Source organism: Giraffa tippelskirchi, chromosome 7 (genome assembly GCF_054371585.1).
Source record: "Giraffa tippelskirchi isolate mGirTip1 chromosome 7, T2T-mGirTip1v1.2.pri, whole genome shotgun sequence".
Classification (NCBI taxonomy): Eukaryota; Metazoa; Chordata; class Mammalia; order Artiodactyla; family Giraffidae; genus Giraffa; species Giraffa tippelskirchi.
In genome coordinates this window covers 149,194,006-149,213,000 of record NC_137281.1, presented here as the reverse complement: position 1 = coordinate 149,213,000, position 18,995 = coordinate 149,194,006, and the positions used below count along the sequence as shown (strand labels likewise).

The 18,995-nt window shown below is 45.6% G+C and overlaps 1 protein-coding gene and 1 long non-coding RNA gene across 2 annotated transcripts in view; one reads left to right on the top strand and one right to left on the bottom strand.

Annotated features, from left to right (window-relative positions):
* Positions 1-18,995, bottom strand: part of NRXN3 (neurexin 3) — a 1,799,700-nt gene that overhangs the window by 1,733,116 nt on the left and 47,589 nt on the right. The gene's annotated exons all lie outside the window — the stretch shown is intronic.
* LOC145513648 (uncharacterized) overlaps positions 1-18,995 on the top strand; it is a 27,511-nt gene extending 8,516 nt beyond the window's left edge. Inside the window, exons 3-5 of the long non-coding RNA XR_014059617.1 lie at positions 1,362-1,456; positions 2,038-2,104; positions 17,497-18,995. This is a non-coding gene — a long non-coding RNA (uncharacterized LOC145513648). The remainder of the gene's footprint in view (positions 1-1,361; positions 1,457-2,037; positions 2,105-17,496) is intronic.

Genomic DNA, 18,995 nt, shown 5'->3' with positions numbered 1-18,995 from the left:
AGGGAGGCAGGTTCTGATCTGAGGTCAAGCCCTGGATGAAGGGCTTGATTCCATATCCATCAAGAGCCAGGACGAAGAGGGAAGAACCATGAGAACAGAAGCCCACTCACCAACTGGTCATGTTTGAGAATGAACTGACACTGAGAGTTCAAATGTGTGCTGACGGATGCCGTGGCATCAGGAGGTCACGGTAGGCCTAAACCACAGCCTGTGTCTAACAAGAGGAAGTCTAACGGAGATAAGTGGAAAGTTAGACAACTTGATCCTCCAAAATAAACAACCCAATTCCTAACTATATAGGAGACAAGAATTGAGGAATTACATAGACAAGAGGTTTTGTGGTTGCCAGATAACCAAATGCCTTAATTACGATGTAACTTGTAGGAAAAAGGACATGAAGATCTGTATCAATTTGGTGCAGGTCATTAGATTTTTATTCTGAGCCTCACTTTTTGAGAGATGTGTAGGTGAGTTAGAGGGTAGAGAATTGGAAGGAGGTCTTTTATTTGACATTTTTAAGATCATGGAGCATCCATGGTGTAGATACAAAAAATTTTTAAATAGCTCGAACCCTGCTGCTGCTGCGTCGCTTCAGTCGTGTCCGACTCTGTGCGACCCCATAGACGGAAGCCCGCCAGGCTCCGCTGTCCCTGGGATTCTCCAGGCAAGAACACTGGAGTGGGTTGCCAAGGTACTTATATACCAAGTAGAAAGGAAAGTGTGTGTATGTGTATTAGTCACTCAGTCATGTCTGACTCTTTGTGACCCCATGGACTGTAACTGGCCAGGCTCCTCTGTCCATGGGGTTTTCCAGGCAAGAATACTGGAGTGGGTTGCCATTCCCTTCTCCAGGGGATCTTCCCGACCCAAGGACTGAGCCCAGGTCTCCTGCATTGCAGACAGATTCCTTACTGTCTGAGGCACCAGAGAAGCCCAGAGAGGAAAGACATGAGACCAAATGATGTAAAGAGCTAGACCAAAGGTGAGAAGTTGGATCTGCCTAGTGTGGGCTCGATAAGGCAGAAGTCAATCCGTAAGGTCCAAATAGAACACAGGTGTTAGAGTAAGTACCCCTTTCACAGAGGTTAAAGGCATGGCCTCTGGAGCCGGACCTCCTGAGTTCAAATCTCAGATATACTACGTGCTTCCTGTGTGACCTGGAGCTAGTCACTTACCCACTCTGAACCGCAGTTGCCTCATCTATAGAACAGAGTTAATAGTGAGTAACCATGGTAGGGCACCTGATAAGGGTAAAACCTCTAGAGCAGTGTTGGGTACAGGTAAGTACTAAGAACATGCTAGCTGCCACTGCTGCTGCTGTGGGTACTGTCAGCTTCAGTGCCTGTGTTTCCTCCTAGCAGCATGGCTGATTTTGGTGCCTTACCTCGCCCGCTCAGGGGGAGTGGCGTGGACAGATGGACATCTTTTTAAATGTCATCCCATGACACATACAATGGTAAGAGTCACACCTGAGTCTCTTTGTGTGAGGAACCTTTGAAGCACCAAGGTGATTGGATGTACAGAGGCAACTCAACAATACCAAGAGCAGTAGCCTCAAGGGTTCGAGGCAGTCTTGAATTGGAAGAGAGATCCCACAGCTCTTCCTGCTCTCAAGGATAGAACTCTGTCCAGCAAAGGGAAGTTCTAGAGAAAGTGTCTATGTCCTTATCTTACACACAGACCACCTCTAGATGAAGTGAACGACTCCATCATTGGAGCTGTCCCAGAAGAGATGGGACGCTCTTTGGAGTCGCATGTCCAGTACTATCTAGAGCTTTGTATGAGGTGCAGTAGAGTCCAAAAGAACAGAAGATGACTCTGGCATAGTGTGGCCAGGGCAGGATTCTCGATGGAGGGGGACTCACAGGGAAACTTGAAGGACACGGGGCTTAGGCAACTAAAGAACAGTCTGCTGTGGGGGAGGAACACCAGTCCAGGAGTCAGATCCAGGCTCTGTCCTTCCACTAACTGCCGGGCCGGGACCTTGTGGGAAACCCTGCGACCTCTCCAGTTGTTGTTTCTTCTCTTGTAAATTAGGGGGAAGATGAAGACACCTTCCAGGATGGTGTCAACACCCAAGGAAGTAAAAGCTACACAGCCTAAGGTAATAATCGTGCCTTCCTACCATGCTGACACTCCTCTAAGGTTCCTACCCCAGGCAACTCTTGGCATTCGTCTCTCCCCCACTTACCACTTCTGCTCCACCCCCAGGGCAGTCCTGAGTTTTCTAGGGGGCCAAACCCAAGCACAGCAAACTCTTCCCCCTGGCCACAGAACTCAGGCCTTGCAAGGAGCTGAGGGCTTCCCCAACATCCCAGGTGCAGCCAGGAACTCAAGAGACTGTGGTCACTCCCCCTACTCACCTCCTCCCTCCCCCGCCCCCTCCTTTCCCAACCAGCGGGCTTTCCAAGCCATGGCTTGGAAGCCATCTGGCTGTTGGGAGAGTTAATAATTTATAATGAAGATAATCACCCTTCAAGATCCTTGCCTCTTGGGACCAGTAAAAAGGACTCAATTGGGAGTCAGTGAGTTCTCTACATGAGGGGACAAGGAGAAGGGGAGAGGGGAGGGCTGGTGGGGGGAGGAAACAACGAAGAGAAAGGGAGGGGGAAATCAGCTAGGTGCTCAGCTGACCTTCCCCCTCTAACGGAGGCAGGGGGAGAGGAAAATTATTCAGTCCGAGAAGACAATCTTATCCAGCTTTCGCAGCACCAGCCCAGCAAGAGTGCCATTTATGGGGCTTTTCTCCTAGCCAACTCTCTCTACACAAAGAGAAAAAAATCAAACACATGCAAGATGTGGGGAGAGAGGTACAGACCAGGGAGAATGAGCCTGCCTGGCAATCACGTTGGGGGCTGCTGGGATGGCGCTCTCTGTTCTCTTTCCAGGGCACAGTGAGGCCCCCACGGTGCTAATGATTCCCATTACTTGACAAATTCTCCATTAACAAAGCAAGTGGGGCCCGAGCTGGCAGGGGTAAAGCAGAAAGGACTCACAGAGGCTCTAGGCAGACTCAAGAGGTGCAGACCCAGACCAAAGGGTCCCCAGCTTCCTCAGGGGGCAAATGCAGGGCCTGGCACAGCCCCATCTGTGGGGTACACCTTGGAGGTGTGGGGTGCAGACCCGGCTTCTTGCTGTGTAAGGCGATGGAGGTGGGTGGAGGAGCACGTGAGGGCAGGGACAGGGAGTGCCACCTTTAGGAAGGATGACAACGGAGTGGGCGCTGAGCACGGAGGTCTGGGGCGGGCTGAAGACAGCCTTTCGGAAAAAGGCAGAGCTGTTCAGTGCATTCGGGACCAAGGCAATGGCAGTTTGGTCCTCCCGTGAGTTTGGAAAGGCTCACCATTCTCCCAGCGCACACGTCTTATAATAACAGTAGCAGCTGCACCTATCAGCAGGCTTCCCTGGTGGCTCAGACGGTAGAGCATCTGCCTGCAGTGCGGGAGGCCCAGGTTTGATCCCAGGTCGGGAAGATCCCCTGGAGAAGGAAACAGCAACCTACTCCAGTATTCTTGCCTGGAGAATTCCATGGACAGAGGAGCCTGGTGGACTACAGTCCATGGTGTTGCAAAAGAGTCGGACACGACTGAGCGACTTCACTTCACTTGATACGTATCAGTATCAACCACAGCAAGCACATGGATCGCACTCACTCTGTGCAAGGCACTACCCCAAGAATGTTACACTTGGAGCTATTTCACCTTTACAAAAACTCTAACAAGTAGTAACTATTATTATTGTTCCTATTTTATAGATGAGTAAACTGAGACCCTCAAGAGAGTAAATAATTTTCCCACAGTGTAAAGGCTCAGATAGTAAAGAGTCCACTTGCAATGCAGGAGACCCAGGTTTGATCCCTGGGTTGGGAAGATCCCCTGGAGAAGGGAATGGCAACACACTCCAGTATTCTTGCCTGGAGAAACCCATGGACAGAGGAGCCTGGTGGTCCATGGGGCTGCAAAGAGTTGGACACAACTGAGCACACACACACACATAAATTGTTACCAACCCTCATACTCTGTCCTGTAGAGAGACATGAACACCCAGAGGGTGAAAGAGATGAAGGGAAGACAGTGGCAAGGAAAAGACACAGCTAAAGGGCACTCTTGGGACCCTCCCAGATCAGGGCAACTTATTAGCAGCTTAGGAGCTTTGAAGGAAGGTGGGTACAGTGCCTGGCACAGAGTCAGTCAGAGCTAAATGTTTGCTGACTCAACTAAGGTGAGGAAGCAGATGGAAATTCAAAGAATTCAAGGGAGAGACCTCTGGATCAGACCACTTGGCAGACCAGTTCTGGTATTTCATTCCTGACAGTATAACAGGCACAGCTGCCCCCCACTGAAGATAAAGAATGTCAGAGCTCAAGAAGACAGTGAAGATCACCTGATTCAAACCCCTCATTCTGTAGACAAGAAAAGGAGGGAGGAAGGACCCTGGGTGGTCAAGCTAGTGTCCAAGATCTCACAACTGGGCAGTGCAGAAGTGGCATTAGACCCTAGGGCTCTGGACCCTTTGTCCAGGGATCTTTCCATAAGAACAACAGCTTTCCTTTCTTAGATCATCAAGATCCTTATTTCTTCCAAAAGAAGAAAACATAATGCATCAAAACCCAAAATATGACATTGAAATGCAGAGGTGCTCTGTAGAAATGGATGGTGAAATCTCCCTTTCCTCCACATTGACTTATGGAGTGGTTCTCAAGATTTTATCATCAAAACCTGTAGGGTCCCAGAAACAGTTTCAAAACCACTGCACCATATCAACTTCAACATATAATGGACTATCTCTAAGATCTCCCACTTTCCCCTCAGAAAGCACAAAGAAGCTGTCATTTATACAAACTTTTCTGGAACAGACTTGCCTTTTCATTCATACTAGCTTTGGACTGAGTACCGTAACCACTGAAGCCCTCACAGGGGCTAGCATCAGTATACACATGACAGGACACATTCCCCAAAGTTACCAACCTCTGCATGAAAGGGCTGCCTATTATTTGTCTTGAGTTTCTCTCCAGTAAACTTCAAGTGATGTCCCAGCCACACACACTACCCCTGCCCCCACCCCAGCTCTGGTATTCTGGAATTCTTTTTAGGAGCTAGACTATAGAGTCACACAGAAACAGATTCTTATCCCAGCTTCATCACTTAGGAACTCTGTAAACTTTGGCAGTTACTTAATCCCTCTGAACCTCAGTCCTTTCATCTGTAAAACAAACTTTCCTCTGGAGCAGGAATTGGCAACCCACTCCAGTATTCTTGTCTGGAGAATTTCATGGACAGAGGAGCCTGGTGGGCTACAGTCCATGGGGTCGTACAGAGTCGGACACGACTGAGCGACTAATGCACGCACATAGAGTAAAGTCTTGTGAGCGTTCAATGAAGGGGGTGGAGTGTGTGCATATAAAGCTCCCAGCAGAGACTGGACCACAGAAAGCATTCAATACCTGTTAGGTGTTCCATCGCCATCATTGCTACTTTTCTGTCTGTCTTATTCACATGATTCTAGTGTTAATGGCCAAAATTCTTCACCTCTCTATCTCTAGACCCTTTACCCTCCAACATTACTACACTTGACACCAAGCTCAGACATGTGGCTTGCTTCAGCTGGGTGGGATGTTAGCAAAAATGACATGAACAGAGGCTTGGAGAGTAGTTTTACATTTTCTTTTTGCTCGCTCTTGTTCCTCTGCCATGAGAACATGCCAGAGCTCACCTCCTAGAGGATGAGACATGTAAAACAGAAGTGATTCATTACAAAGAGCCCCAGTTCTGAGGCAGCTAAAGGAAGAAAGTCCAAGTTCGTAGCTCCAAATTTACTGTGAGACCTTAACAGGGACCCTCCAAGCCTATGAACCCCATGATATGGTCCAACCTCATCAGCTTCAGGGTCACTGCCTTTTCTAAAGGACCTCACCACACAGAAGCAAAATGGTGGGAGCCTGGTGAGTGCCCAAGCCAGGTGGTGTGTCAAGTTAGCGGATCAGCACAGCTTCTGTACACTTGGAGCAGAGAATGTAAAACAGGCAATACACATGGACACCATCATGCATAACATGCATGAATCAAACAAATAGATACTAAGTACCTATGAAAGTGAAAGTCACTCAGTCATGTCCGACTGTTTGCAACCCCATGGACTGTAGCCCGCCAGGTTCCTCTGTCCATGGAATTCTCCAGGCAAGAACACTGAAGTGGGTAGCCATTCCCTTCTCCAGGGGATCTTCCCAACCCAGGGATCAAACCCAGGTCTCCCACATTGCAGGTGGATTCTTTACCGTCTGAGCCACCAGGGAAGGCCTATAGCAATCTCATAGGGCTTGTTTAAAAACAGTACACACTAATGTATGTAGAGTACCTAAGAGTTTATAAAACACTCTCATCTAACCTTTATAGCAACAAGCAAGGTATTAATTTTTTCAACTCTCTTTTATATATGGAAGAAACTGAAGCTCAGAGAAAGAATGTGGCCTTGTTCAGGTTCACAGAACCAGTAAATTCAGGCCCTCGGACGGTAAATCCTATGTTTCTATCATTATGTCACAATGATTAACATTAAATCACTATTTCTGGGATCTGTTAGATACAGAAGGTGACTACATGAATTCTCCCTTCACATGTCCACAGTACACTTCACTAATCAATCACAGAACCGTTCTATTAAGGAGGATAGAGCCTCAGACTCCCTGTCAACCCAACAATCCACCCATACGTCAACTACAACATCCTTATTAAATGAAACCTATGGGCTCATCCTGCAGTAATTAAACACACTGGATGGCATAAAATGGACTCATCTATGCCACACTTTGTCTTACAACAGATAATGAGTTACTACATAATGACAAACTTTTCATCTATGGTACGAATCCAAGATTTGCAATCATTCAAATGCAGTTTTCATCATCCTCAAAAGGTAGAAAGTTTCAATGGCATTTTCCTCTACAAAGTTCTAGGTTTAACTTAAAAATATTTTGAAATTTCTAACATAAAAAATCAGTATCACCTTCAAACCCAGGGCTCTAAATAGTCTATCAATGTGGCTTCAACTTCAGGGCTCAGTGAATAATTCTATAATATTTATGGTCTTTTGTTATGATACATTATTACACGATTGAGACTACCTCTAATTTTGCATTAATTTTCCCACTTTACTTATTAGTACCTATTTACAACTTAGCTTTAAAAAATCTGCTATGATTAAAAGATAACAAAATTATATCTCTTCTTTAAAATGCTCCACCTCTTGAAGCCAGACTGGGCTTTTGTTTTTCTAAGCTAAGGAAGTCTTTTTATAAACAGAAAGGTGAGAACCTAAGAGAAGGTGACCAGAGGGAGTTAAGAGACCATAATCTTCTTTTCATTCAACACAACTCATGCTTATTCATGCATTCAACAAACCTCCAATAAACACCTGCTACTTACCAGGAACCACGTAAGGCCCTGAACTCCCAAAAAACCCAGCCAGAGCTTAGGGAGTGAGGGGAGATAAACATGCAAGCAACAATCACAATGGGAGGTGATGGACTTTAACAAAGATGTACAACTGTTACATGAGCAAAAAAGATGGAGCCAGTGACTAGCTGAAAGGTAGAAGAAGACTTCTGAACTGCACTCCAAAGATTGAGGGGTTTTGTTAGATCATATGAGGATGGTATGCCAGCAGAGGGAAAAGCATGAATGTAGGCAGATAGAAGTCAAAGATCATGGGATACTCAGGAAGTAATAAGAAGTTCTACTTGGCTGGAATGTAGGGTGGGTAGGAGGTAAGAAGGGGGAAAAAATGTAAAGCTCAAAAGCCATGTTGGAGGCAGAGTTCAAAGGTCTTAGGTGCCAAGTTGAGAGATTTTTAAACAGAATGATGAGATAAATGATGCATATTACAGGTACTAGTTTTAAAAGGAAGACATGAGAACACAGAGAGACAAATTAAGATGTCATTATCCAGAAGATATGGAAAGAGCCTGAACTTGACCCCTATACCTAGTTCTTAACCATCCATGGCCATTCCCCACACACCTGAACAGCCAGGTTGTTCCAACACCAGAGACCACATCCTATCCATGTAGATAATCCAACAGAGGGAGAAAGTGGCTAATAGTCCCATTCCAGATTCAGTGCTTTCCCTTGAACTGCCTGATTTTCAGAAGTCCTGACTCCATACTGTGTTGACATATTCAGACCTCTCAACCTCTGGCCACACCTACACGACCCAGTGCCTCAGTCCCCAGGCCTCCAGAGATACAGTTATCCTAGATGCCTTAAATCCTCCCTGGGGTGCAAGGTGCTCAGGGGTGAGCCACAGCTGCTCTAGGAATAGTGGACCAAAATAGAAGCTTAGCAGGTATGACCCAATTCTGAAACCTGAAAAGCCATCTCCGACATCACCCGGACAAAGGATAACCACATGCCTGAACCCATTGGGTGATTCAGGCAGCCAACCCCATCCTGAGCACAGAAAAACAAAAAAAAAGAACACCATGAAGTTTGGTGCAAGTGTGCCTATGAAGGTGAGATGGGGATGACCTTCAGAAGAAATTCTACAAGGATTAGTCCACCAGAATTAACCTCACCCCACATCTCCTAGGGGCTTGCCTGGTGGCTCAGCTGTAGAGAATCTGCCTGCAATGCAGGTGACCCAGCTTTGATCCCTGGGTCAGGCAGATTCCTTGGAGGAGGGCATGGAAACGCACTCCAGTAATCTTGCCTAGAGAATCCCATGGACAGAGGAGCCTGGCAAGCAGTCGTCCACAGGGTCACAGAGATTCAGACACAACTGAAGTGACTAGGCAGCAGGAAGCAGCAGTAGCACATTTCCTAAAGCGTGCTCTTTAGAAAACCGATCCCATGAAATACTCTAAAAACAAAAAGGGAAAGAAATGTCTTCATGATCAAATACATTTCAGAAACATTGCTAGTAACAAAACGTTTGTCATTTTTCACTGACAAACATTCATGTGTAGAAGTCTGATCCCCAGTGTGATGGTTTTAGGAGGTAGGGCTTTTGGGAGGTGATTGGGCATGAAGGGGGAGGCTTCATGAATGGGAGTAGGGCCCAGTAAGGAGAGACAGGAGACAGTTTGCTCCCCACTGTCTCTGCTCTCTGTCATGTGAGGATACAAGAAGACAGCCATCTGCAAACCGGGAAGTGGTTCCTCCCCAGACACCAGATCTGCCTGTACCTTGATCTGAGACTTCCCAGACTCCAGAACTGTGAAAAATAAATGTTTGCTATTTAAGCCACCCACTCCACGGTATATTTATTATAGCAGCCTGAGCTGACTTAGTCAGATATCAAACTGTTTTCCCCATTTTAGAGATTTATTTCCCTCTTTTAGAGACTTCCAATGAACAATAGAATATTAAAGCTTCCAAGGAACCCTGTAGGAAAGAAACGTGAATGAATCGTGTTGAACCTCCCCCTTTCAAAGATGGGCAAACTGAGGTTTGAAGCATCTCTTTATAGCTCTGCATTGTTAAGTTACTGTTCCCCAAGCTGCAAGTGAAGATAAGCGACCATGTGCAAGGACCATGCCTTATTCTCTATGAATGCCCAGAGCCTGGTCACCGGCTTGATATTCAAGAGGTCCCTAAATATTTGTTGACTGGTGTGGGCAAGAGCAAGTCTGGAGTTCTTTTAAGTGGAGAACAATACACAAGCTTTAAATATTTTATCATTCACACCTTCATCCACTTGAAAATATTTATTGAGCAATTATTATTTGTGTGCTACTAGCATGTGGGAAAGAGCCGTGAATAAGGGAGGCCCAGGCTTTACCCTCAATGAGCTTACATCAGAGAGGGAAGGTCAGGAACCCTTGAAAGGTAGTGACAAGCTCTGCAAAGATCAAGCATAGGTTTGGGGTGCTCCAGCCTCCTCCATCTTTCTCCTAGAGTCTCTCTTTCTAAGGATGGATGCTATTTTTATTACTGTATCTCCATTAAAATAGTTTCCTTCCTACACCTACCCTCTCACTTCCTTATTTATAGTGTAAAAAGAAAAAGAAAGAAAGGAAGGAAGAAAGAAAAAAGAAAAAAAGAAAATTTCCCAACACCCCATCAGAGTAAAAGCAATTGTGAAATCCCAAGTATAGTATGGAGCTGTGACTACCTCTCCATGGAAACGTCTCCTCCCAGGAAGCATCTGCCCTTCTCAGTTAGTCAGAAAGAGCCAGCACACAGAGCCCCATTCAAGGCAATGTGGGGGCTGGTCTTTACAACACCTTCCCAAAATAATAAGGCTCCCAGAAGGTTTACCTTGGGTCACCCAAGCTCTTCTAGCCACTGTGTGTGTATTAAAATTTATTCCTGAGGCTAGGACTGCCCCCACTCAGGCAATTGCTCTCCAGCCTCTTATGAACTCTTCCCTCCGTGGCCTCTGGAATTCCTGCTGTTCGTATTTGACTTCTCAAAGCACAAAACCCTGTATCTTCTCTAATCGAATGATTTCTTTGCCAAACACTCTTAGTTGGGGCTCTTAGGGTGGGAGCTGAGTGGACAACATCCCTTCTTCCCACCTTTGTTCTTCTGTTGTCATTCAAGGCTCCCATGCCATCTGCAATCCCATCCTCTCTTGTTCTCATAGTGCTTATCTACTACTTGTGGTCGATTAGGTTATTGTTTGGAAATATTCGCTTACCAACCCAACTACCTCCACAGGTAGCGTGTACTTCCCCACCCTGTGACTTTGGCCAAAGAAATGTTAGCAGGCATGACGTGATCAAAGGCTTGAAAATTGCTTCTTCTTTTGCACCTCTGGTTCATTATTTGAAGAGGAGCCTGAGCTAGCCTGCCAGTCCCAGGAGGTGAGTGATCAGAGCCATTCCAGCCAGCCCCTGCAACCAGGACCAACCTCGATCAACTAGATCCCATCCAACCTGTGAATGCGAAATCAACAGATTTAGCCAGATGACTCTGGCCCAAATATGCTGTCTCCTGATGTGGAACAAAATCAACATGTGCTATATGTTAAATGCCATCAAGATTTTTATAGTTATTTGTTAGGCAGTAAAAACTGAGCAACACATCATTTCAAGATTGCTCTGCCACACTTACTGAGACATTTAACTGCACCCTGACTCCTACCATCAGGTACAATCCCCATGTGCACAATGCCCTGGTTTCCTAGCCCTTGTTCTCTTCTGCTCCATAACCATGACCTTCACCCTCACTCTCTTCATACCCACCTGGACTTTGACCTCACCCAGAGCTAGTTCTCCACCAAACACCTGGCTCAGAAAAGTCTCGTTTCTATCTCCCATCTCATTCTAATCCTATTCTTTAACATGATAGAGCCGCAGCGTCCCACTCTCTTCACTCTTGCAGTATGTTGTCCCCTTCCCCACTGTCTTCGCTTAACTTCTTACCTAGAAGTTCATGGTCAATCATTCCCTCACCCCTTGGACTCCCTACACATCCAGCCCACAGTCCCCCACCTTGAAGGAAAGCTAAGCACCCACTTTCCTTGCCCCTAAGCAACTGATCAGCACCGAAAACCAAAAGCTCATCTGTGTCACTGAGTACAACTATAACTCTGTTCCTCTCACATTCAGTGACTCAGCAAGCCTTAAACTTTTCCCCAATCTGCTGTCTTCTTCAGCTCTTCTAAGCCATTTTCACCTTCTCCACTCAGCAAATGCTACAGGCCCTTCTATTTTACTGAGAAAAAACTGAGACCTTGAGTCATGTAGGCCTGTAATTCCCTCCCCTTCAGCTACCCACTTTTTCCTCTTTCCCTTCTCAAGGAAAACTGGTCAAGATTGACTCCTCCTCAGTGCCTTCTCCAAACCATCCCACCTCCCAGAACCGTGTTCTATCAATACTTCCCTCTCTTCCGTACCCTCTCCACTCCTTTCCCAACCACCCACTGCTAGCAGCATGCTAGTAATCTGAAAATGAAACACACATCTTCCCTCTTCTCCAACCTTTGAGACAATCACAGTAATTCTTTTCTCCATTAAAACTCATAATCTCCATTCCTCCATTTCTAGCCTCATCCTCTGAAATCTGGCTTCTATCCCCCATGTGTCCCCAAGTCACAAAGCTCTCCCCAAGGTTACCAGAGGCTCTGGAAATACCCAGGGGGCTTCCCTGGTAGCTTAGTTGGTAAAGAATCCACCTACAATGCAGGAGACCCCAGTTCGATTCCTGGGTCAGGTAGATCCAATGGAGAAGAGATAGACTATCCACTCTAGTTCTTGGGCTTCCCTTATGGCTCAGCTGGTAAAGAATCCGCCTGCAATGCGGGAGACCTGGGTTCGACCCCTGGGTTGGGAAGATCCCCTGGAGAAGGGAATGGCCACCAACTCCAGTATTCTGGCTTGGAGAATTCCATGGACTGTTTAGTCCATGGGGTCGCAAAGAGTCTGACACAACTGAGCAACTTTCACTTCCTACATGGTGCAGTGGTAAAGAATCTGCCTGCCAATGCAGGAGACACAAGAGATGCAAGTTTAACCCCTGGGTCGGGAAGATCCCCTGGAGCAGGAACGAGCAACTCACTTCAGTATTCTTGCCTGGAAATTTCCATGGACAGAGAGCCTAGCGGACTACAGTCCATGGGGTCACAAAAAGTCGGACACAACTGAGTGACTGAGCACACACGTACGCACTGGAAGTCCTCAAGGCAGCGCCTCCCCTCAGTTCCCATCCTCTGGGGACTTCTGCGGTTTTAGACCCTGTTGAGCCCCCTTTGATGAATCTCCTGGCTCTGCTCTCCAGCTCCTTCTTTGAAAATGACTCTTTCAAAGCCGCCTCACCTTTGAAAGTCACTCTCTCTCAGCTCTTCTCTGCCTTTGAATGTCAGTGTCCCCTGGTGCTCCAGCCCAAGTTCCCTTCACAAACTACCCGTTTATGGTCGGAGATATCTCCCCCAGGCCACACAGACATACCTTAACTAAAACCAGATTCTTTATACCATTTCCCTCCTCCTCATCCTCCCTTAGCAGTTCCTCCTGGCTTGTTATCTTTCTTTATATCTTCATCCATTCACTAGACCCAGATAGCAACCTGGGCGTGATTCCATCAGCCCATCTCACAACTCCACATCCCATCAGGCTTCATATATTCTGATGCCATCACTCAAATACCCTTCACTTCCTCCTCTCTCCCCTCCTCTTTCTACATCCCTCTCTCCTCCTTCCCTTCCAACCCACCCACCTCACTCACGCAGTTCAGGCCTATCTCTCTCATTTGGATTATTTCATAATCCTAACGACTGATCTTTGTATTTCCAGCTTTTTCCTTCTCCCAACTCTCCTTGTTCACTGCTTCCAAGTCAGAATTAACTTTCTGAAACTCACATTTAAACATAACACTCCCATGCTTCTAAAGAAATTCCAAAGGCTCCTTTGTTGCCAAAAGGAAAGAGTCCAATCTCCTTAGAATCAGACTCCAGGATCAACTAACATTTTTGAAATCTTACCAGATACCAAGCACTGTTCTCATTTTATTCCTACAGAAAGCCACTGCTGTGTTAGTACTTCAATTTTAGGGACTATGAAAATTGAGATGTCAAGGCTAAATAACTTGTTCAAGGTCACACAGCTAGGAAGTAGCTAAGATCAAACACAAGTCTTCTAACTCCAATTGGGGTGCATTCCATTGCGTCCTTTAGTGATCAGTCTTTGAAATTAATAACTTGGACTTTGGCTACATCATAGTCAGTATAGATGATGAAGCTCCTCAAAAGTGGCCTATCTCCAAATTTGTCACCCTATTCAATTTCTTCTGGAAACCAAAATTTGAGCGGACCTCACTTTAATCCTGGGCTTTCGGGTCCTACCAGCCTTAAACTGGAGCTGTGACACAATTCCATTCTCCCCACCAGCTGGTCAAGAACTCCTGGGACACTTGATACGGTTATATTCTAGGAAGATTAAGTTCTTGGAGAGAATTAACATCCCAGATAATGGACCTGCCTTCCAACCAGCACTGGGGGCATCTAATAGTCTTGGGTTTTCAGACTTACAGGTAGCATGGAGAAATAAAACATGAGCTTTCCCCAGAAAGAGAGCAAGCCTAACATGGGACATAGGGTTATCAATATTTTATTCATCAGACAAAGACATTTTTTAAAACAGCAAACTATAGATCAGTTTAAAAATCATACACACACACATATATGTGTATTATATATGTATTTATATCAGTGTGTTGCTGCTGCTGCTAAGTCACTTCAGTCATGTTCGACTCTGTGCGACCCCATAGAAGGCAGCCCACCAGGCTCCACCATCCCTGGGATTCTCTAGGCAAGAACACTGGAGTGGGTTGCCATTGCCTTCTCCAGTATGGGGGGAAAACAAAGCAAGATACAGAATATGTTATGATACTATTTATATAAATTAGAGGAATACTTATGTACAAAAACACAATACCACATATTGTTTATTCGGTCTTGTAAATGTATGCAAAAGTATGAAAAACATTTCTAGAAGGATATCAACATCATGGTAGTGCTTCTCTCTAAAAGAGAGTTTCTCAGTCTAGGAACTTTAACATTTTAGATCAGCTGATACTTTGTTGTGTGTTAAGGGCAGTGGGGGCTGCCCTATACATTGTAGAATGTTTAGTAACATCCCTGGCTTCTACCAATTAGATAGAAGCATCCCTTCAATCGCCCTGGTTGAGAACCACCTCTCTAAGAGAAAGGAGAGGATGTCACTGAGGAGAAGATGGTTAACAATAATTTTAACATCTATGTCTGTATTTTTATTCTTAAAAAATGCTTGAGTCAAATGCCTGTCATTTGTTATTCTTTTGAGTGATAAGGATATAAGAGGTTTACTTTCTGAATATTAGACATTTATAAGATAAAAATCTACCATCTCTGATAAAATCATAATTTCATAAAAAAGAATGACATTTAAAAAATCAAACAAGCAAAAAAAAATCAAGCAAGCAGAAAGGATAGACTAAAATATAGCGTTGTGGGTTAAATCGGGTCCCTCAAAAAGATAAGTTGAAGTCCTAACCGCAGGAAGTTGTGAATGTGTGCCCTTCTTTGGGAATAGGGTCTTTGCAGATGTCATCAAGTCAAAATAAGGTTAAACTGAAGCAGTTGTTGTTGTTGTTTAGTCACTAAGTCATGTCCGACCCTTTTGCAACCCCACAAACTGTAGACCACCAGGCTCCTCTGTCGATGGGATTTCCCAGGCAAGAATACTTGAGTGGGTTGCTATTTCCTTCTCCAGGGAATCTTCCCAACTCAGGGATCGAACCCACATCTCCTGCATGGCAGGTGGATTCTTTACTGCTGAGCCACTGGGTCCTAAATCCAATGACTGGATCCTTAGAGGGATGGAGAGATTTGGACACTGAGATGCACAGGAAGATGGCTGTGGGGTGATGGGGGCGGAAGCTGGAGTGATGCAGCTACAAGCCAAGAGCCATCAAGAGTTGACAGCAGCCACGAGAAGCTAAAAAGAGGCAAGGAAGACTCATCCCCAGAGTCTTCACGGGGAGCATGGCCTGGCCGCCACTTTGATGTTGATCTTCTAGCCTCAAGAACCATGAGAGAATAAATTCCTCTTGTCTGATGCCACCCAGTCCCTGGTACTTTGTTAGAGAAGTCCAAGGAAACTAGTGCATAAAAGGAAGGCTCATCACCTTCTCAAACTCACTGTATCCCAGGATGGTCTTCATTCTCCCACCACCACCCAGAGAAAACTCTATCTCCCCCAGATTTGCCTTTGACACCCACCAAGAAGCTTATGGGGCCTGGTCAGCTAGAGTCCAAGGGGCCCTATGGCTCTGCCACCTCCAGTCAGGGCTCTGGGAGGGGGTAGGATCAGGTGGGAAAGGGGCGGAGCTGATAGCAGAGCTGCCACTAGTTCTGTAAACCTTGTCAAGCTGGGCCTCAGTGTGTACATCTGCGAAACAAAAACAACACAGCTACCTGGCACAGGACCCCAGGAGGTCACAATGAGATCATGTACATGAAAAACACAAATTCACACTATTATTAGCTCCAAGCAGTCATCTCGCACCTGGACCAAAAGAAAGACAATTAGCCCCAGAAAAGCCAATTAACTTGATACCTGTAAGGAAAAAATATATATCTTTGACTATAATTACTTTTGTACCTGCTTGGGAAATCTCTATCTGGTCTCAAGAGGGTTAAAGATGAGGAAGGGAGACAGATAGATGCTGAAAACAGTATCAAAAATAAGACCAATTAAAATTTTTTACTTCATGCTCCCTAAAAGTTTTTAATCATCCTTGCTCCTCTATTTCCTCTTTCATGGGTCATCTTGGGAGAAATTCCCCCACATTATTCTTAAACCCAGAGTGGTTATCGGTCACCATGCTGAGCTTGTATTATCTGGAGTAACTGCTGACACCAGCACCATTTCTTGGAAGTTTACACCCTAGGAGGAGGAAGTGGTAAACAGAGAGGAAGGGCTGCAAGTTCAGAAATCAGAACAGTGGTGGGAGGCCCAGAGAGTTTTCACCAGGTACATAAACCCTGGAGCACAGGTGCAGCAGCAGGAAACAGGTCTGCACAACGAGAAAGAATGTGCAAGGGGCATCTCAGCCCTGAAACTTCACAGCACCTTTACATAGCGTCAGTGATCTGCAGGGTAGATATCACTTTCAGTGCTTTCCACTCCACTTCCCCAGTTTCAACAGGACTATAATGTGGTCTTTCTTTTCTTTGCAAAAGTGAAGTGAAATGAAGTGAAAGTGGCTCAGTCGTGTCCAACTCTTTGCAACTCCATGGACCATACAGTCCATGGAATTTTCCAGGCCAGAATACTGGAATGGGTAGCCTTTCCTTTCTCCAGGGGATCTCCCTAACCCAGGGATCGAACCCAGGTCTCCCGCATTGCAGGCGGATTCTTTACCAGCTGAGCCACAAGGTAAAAGCCCTTTCTTTGCAAAGACCTCCAGAAAGCAATTCCCGCACACCTGGTTGCCTTCTCTACTTCCAGCATTTAACTACCCCCAGTGCCAGAAAGTTCTTTCTGGGATTTAACAACTCTCTCAAGCCAGTGGCCATTCTAATCTACTCTTGCTCTGCACCCTATGTTTGGGAGTCTGTCCAGTAAGAGCCTCCTGCTTCCTGACTTGAGTCCTTCCTGATCATGAGGGTCTATGGGACTTCCTATTGAAAGGAGCCTTCAGACATCAGTTACCACAGTCCCTCCTGTCACTGCTGAAGGGATCCAGGCAACTGGTCTGGATCATCCCTCAGACTTACTCTTCTCTTCATAGAGCTGATGCTCCAAAAATTTAACTTGTTCAGCTCCTTTGAAGAAAGACATAAAAATACCCTATCCATGGAAGAAGGGGCCAGAGTGGGCTCAGAACGTGATCAGGCCTGGGTGGTCTGCTCACCCTCCCCCATCATTGCTGACTTCAGGTTCCTTTTATCAAACAGAAATAAAACATGATACAGGAATAGAATCTGTAAAACATTTTAGAGTTTTTAAAAAGCACTCTTTCCCATATTATCTCATTTAATCTGCAAAATTTTCCATTTAAAACACACATTATCAAGTCCAGTTCAAGATGGTGGAGTAGAAGGACATGTGCACATCTTCTGCAAAGGCACCAAAATTGCAACTAACTGTTGAACAACCATCAACAGGAGGATGCTGGGACCCCCCAAATAAGATACTCCACGTCCAAAGACAAAGAAGAAGCCACAGTGAGATGGTAGGAGGGATGCATTCACAGTAAAATCAAATCCCACACCCCCCAGGTGGGTGAACCCACAGACTGGAGAATAATAATACCAAAGAAGTTTTCGCACTATTGTGAAGGTTCTGAACCCCACATCGGGCTTCCCAGCCTGGGAATCTGACAAAGGGACTGGGAATCCCCAGGGAATCTGAACTTGAGGGCCAGTGGGATTTGATTATAGGCCTTCCAGAGGACTGGGGGAAACAGAGACTCCAGTCTTGGAGGGCACAAACAAAATTTTGCTTGCACCAAGACCCAGAGGAGAGGAGCGGTGACCCCACAGGAGACTGAACCAAAACCAGCTGCTAGTGTTGGAGGGCTTCCTGTGGAGGTGTGGGTTGGCAGGGTCTCACCACAAGGACAGGGGCACTGGAAGGTCCCCTTTGGTGTAAACCCTCTTGGAGCTTGCCATTAATCCTACCATAGAGTCTGTAGACCCCAGGGCTGGGTCTCCTCAGGCCAAACAACTACCAGAGAGGGAGTGCAACCCCACCCAACAGCAGATAATTGGATTAAAGCTTTACTGAGCAAGGCCCTGCCCACCAGAGCAAGACCTAGTCTTTCACATGGCCAGTCCCTCCCATCAAGAAGCTTATACAAGCCCATTAGCCTCATCCATCAGAGGGCAGACAGAAGAAGCTAGAAGAAGCACAGTTTCACTGTGGCTAAAACAAAGACCATATTACAGAAAGTTAATCACAGTGAAAAAGCAGAAAGTTATATCCCAGATGAAGGGACAAGATAAAATCCCAGAAAAACAACTAATGAAGCAGAGATAGGCAATCTTCCAGAAAAAGAATTGAGAATAATAATAGCGAAGATGATCCAGGATCTTGGGAAAAGAATGGAGGCAAAGACTGAGAAGATGCAAGAAATGTTTACCAAAGACCTAGAAGAACTAAAGAACAAACAAACAGAGATGAATAATACACTAGCAGGAATCAACAGCAGAATAACTGAGGCAGAAGAACAGATAAATGACCTGGAGGACAGAATAGCAGTAATCACTGCTGCAGAACTGAATATAAAAAAAAAAAATGAAAAGAAATGAAGACAGCCTGAGAGACCTCTGGGACAGCATTAAACACACCAACATTCACATTATAGGGGTCCCAGAAGGAAGAGAGAGAGAAAGGACCTGAGAAAATATTTGAAGAGATAAAAGCTCAGAGCTTCCTGAACATGGGAAAGGAAATATTCAACCAAGTCCAGGAAGCACAGAAAGTCCCAAGCAGGCTAAACCCAAGGAGGAACATACCGAGACACATAGTAATCAAACTGACAAAAATTAAAGGCAGAGATAAAATATTAAAA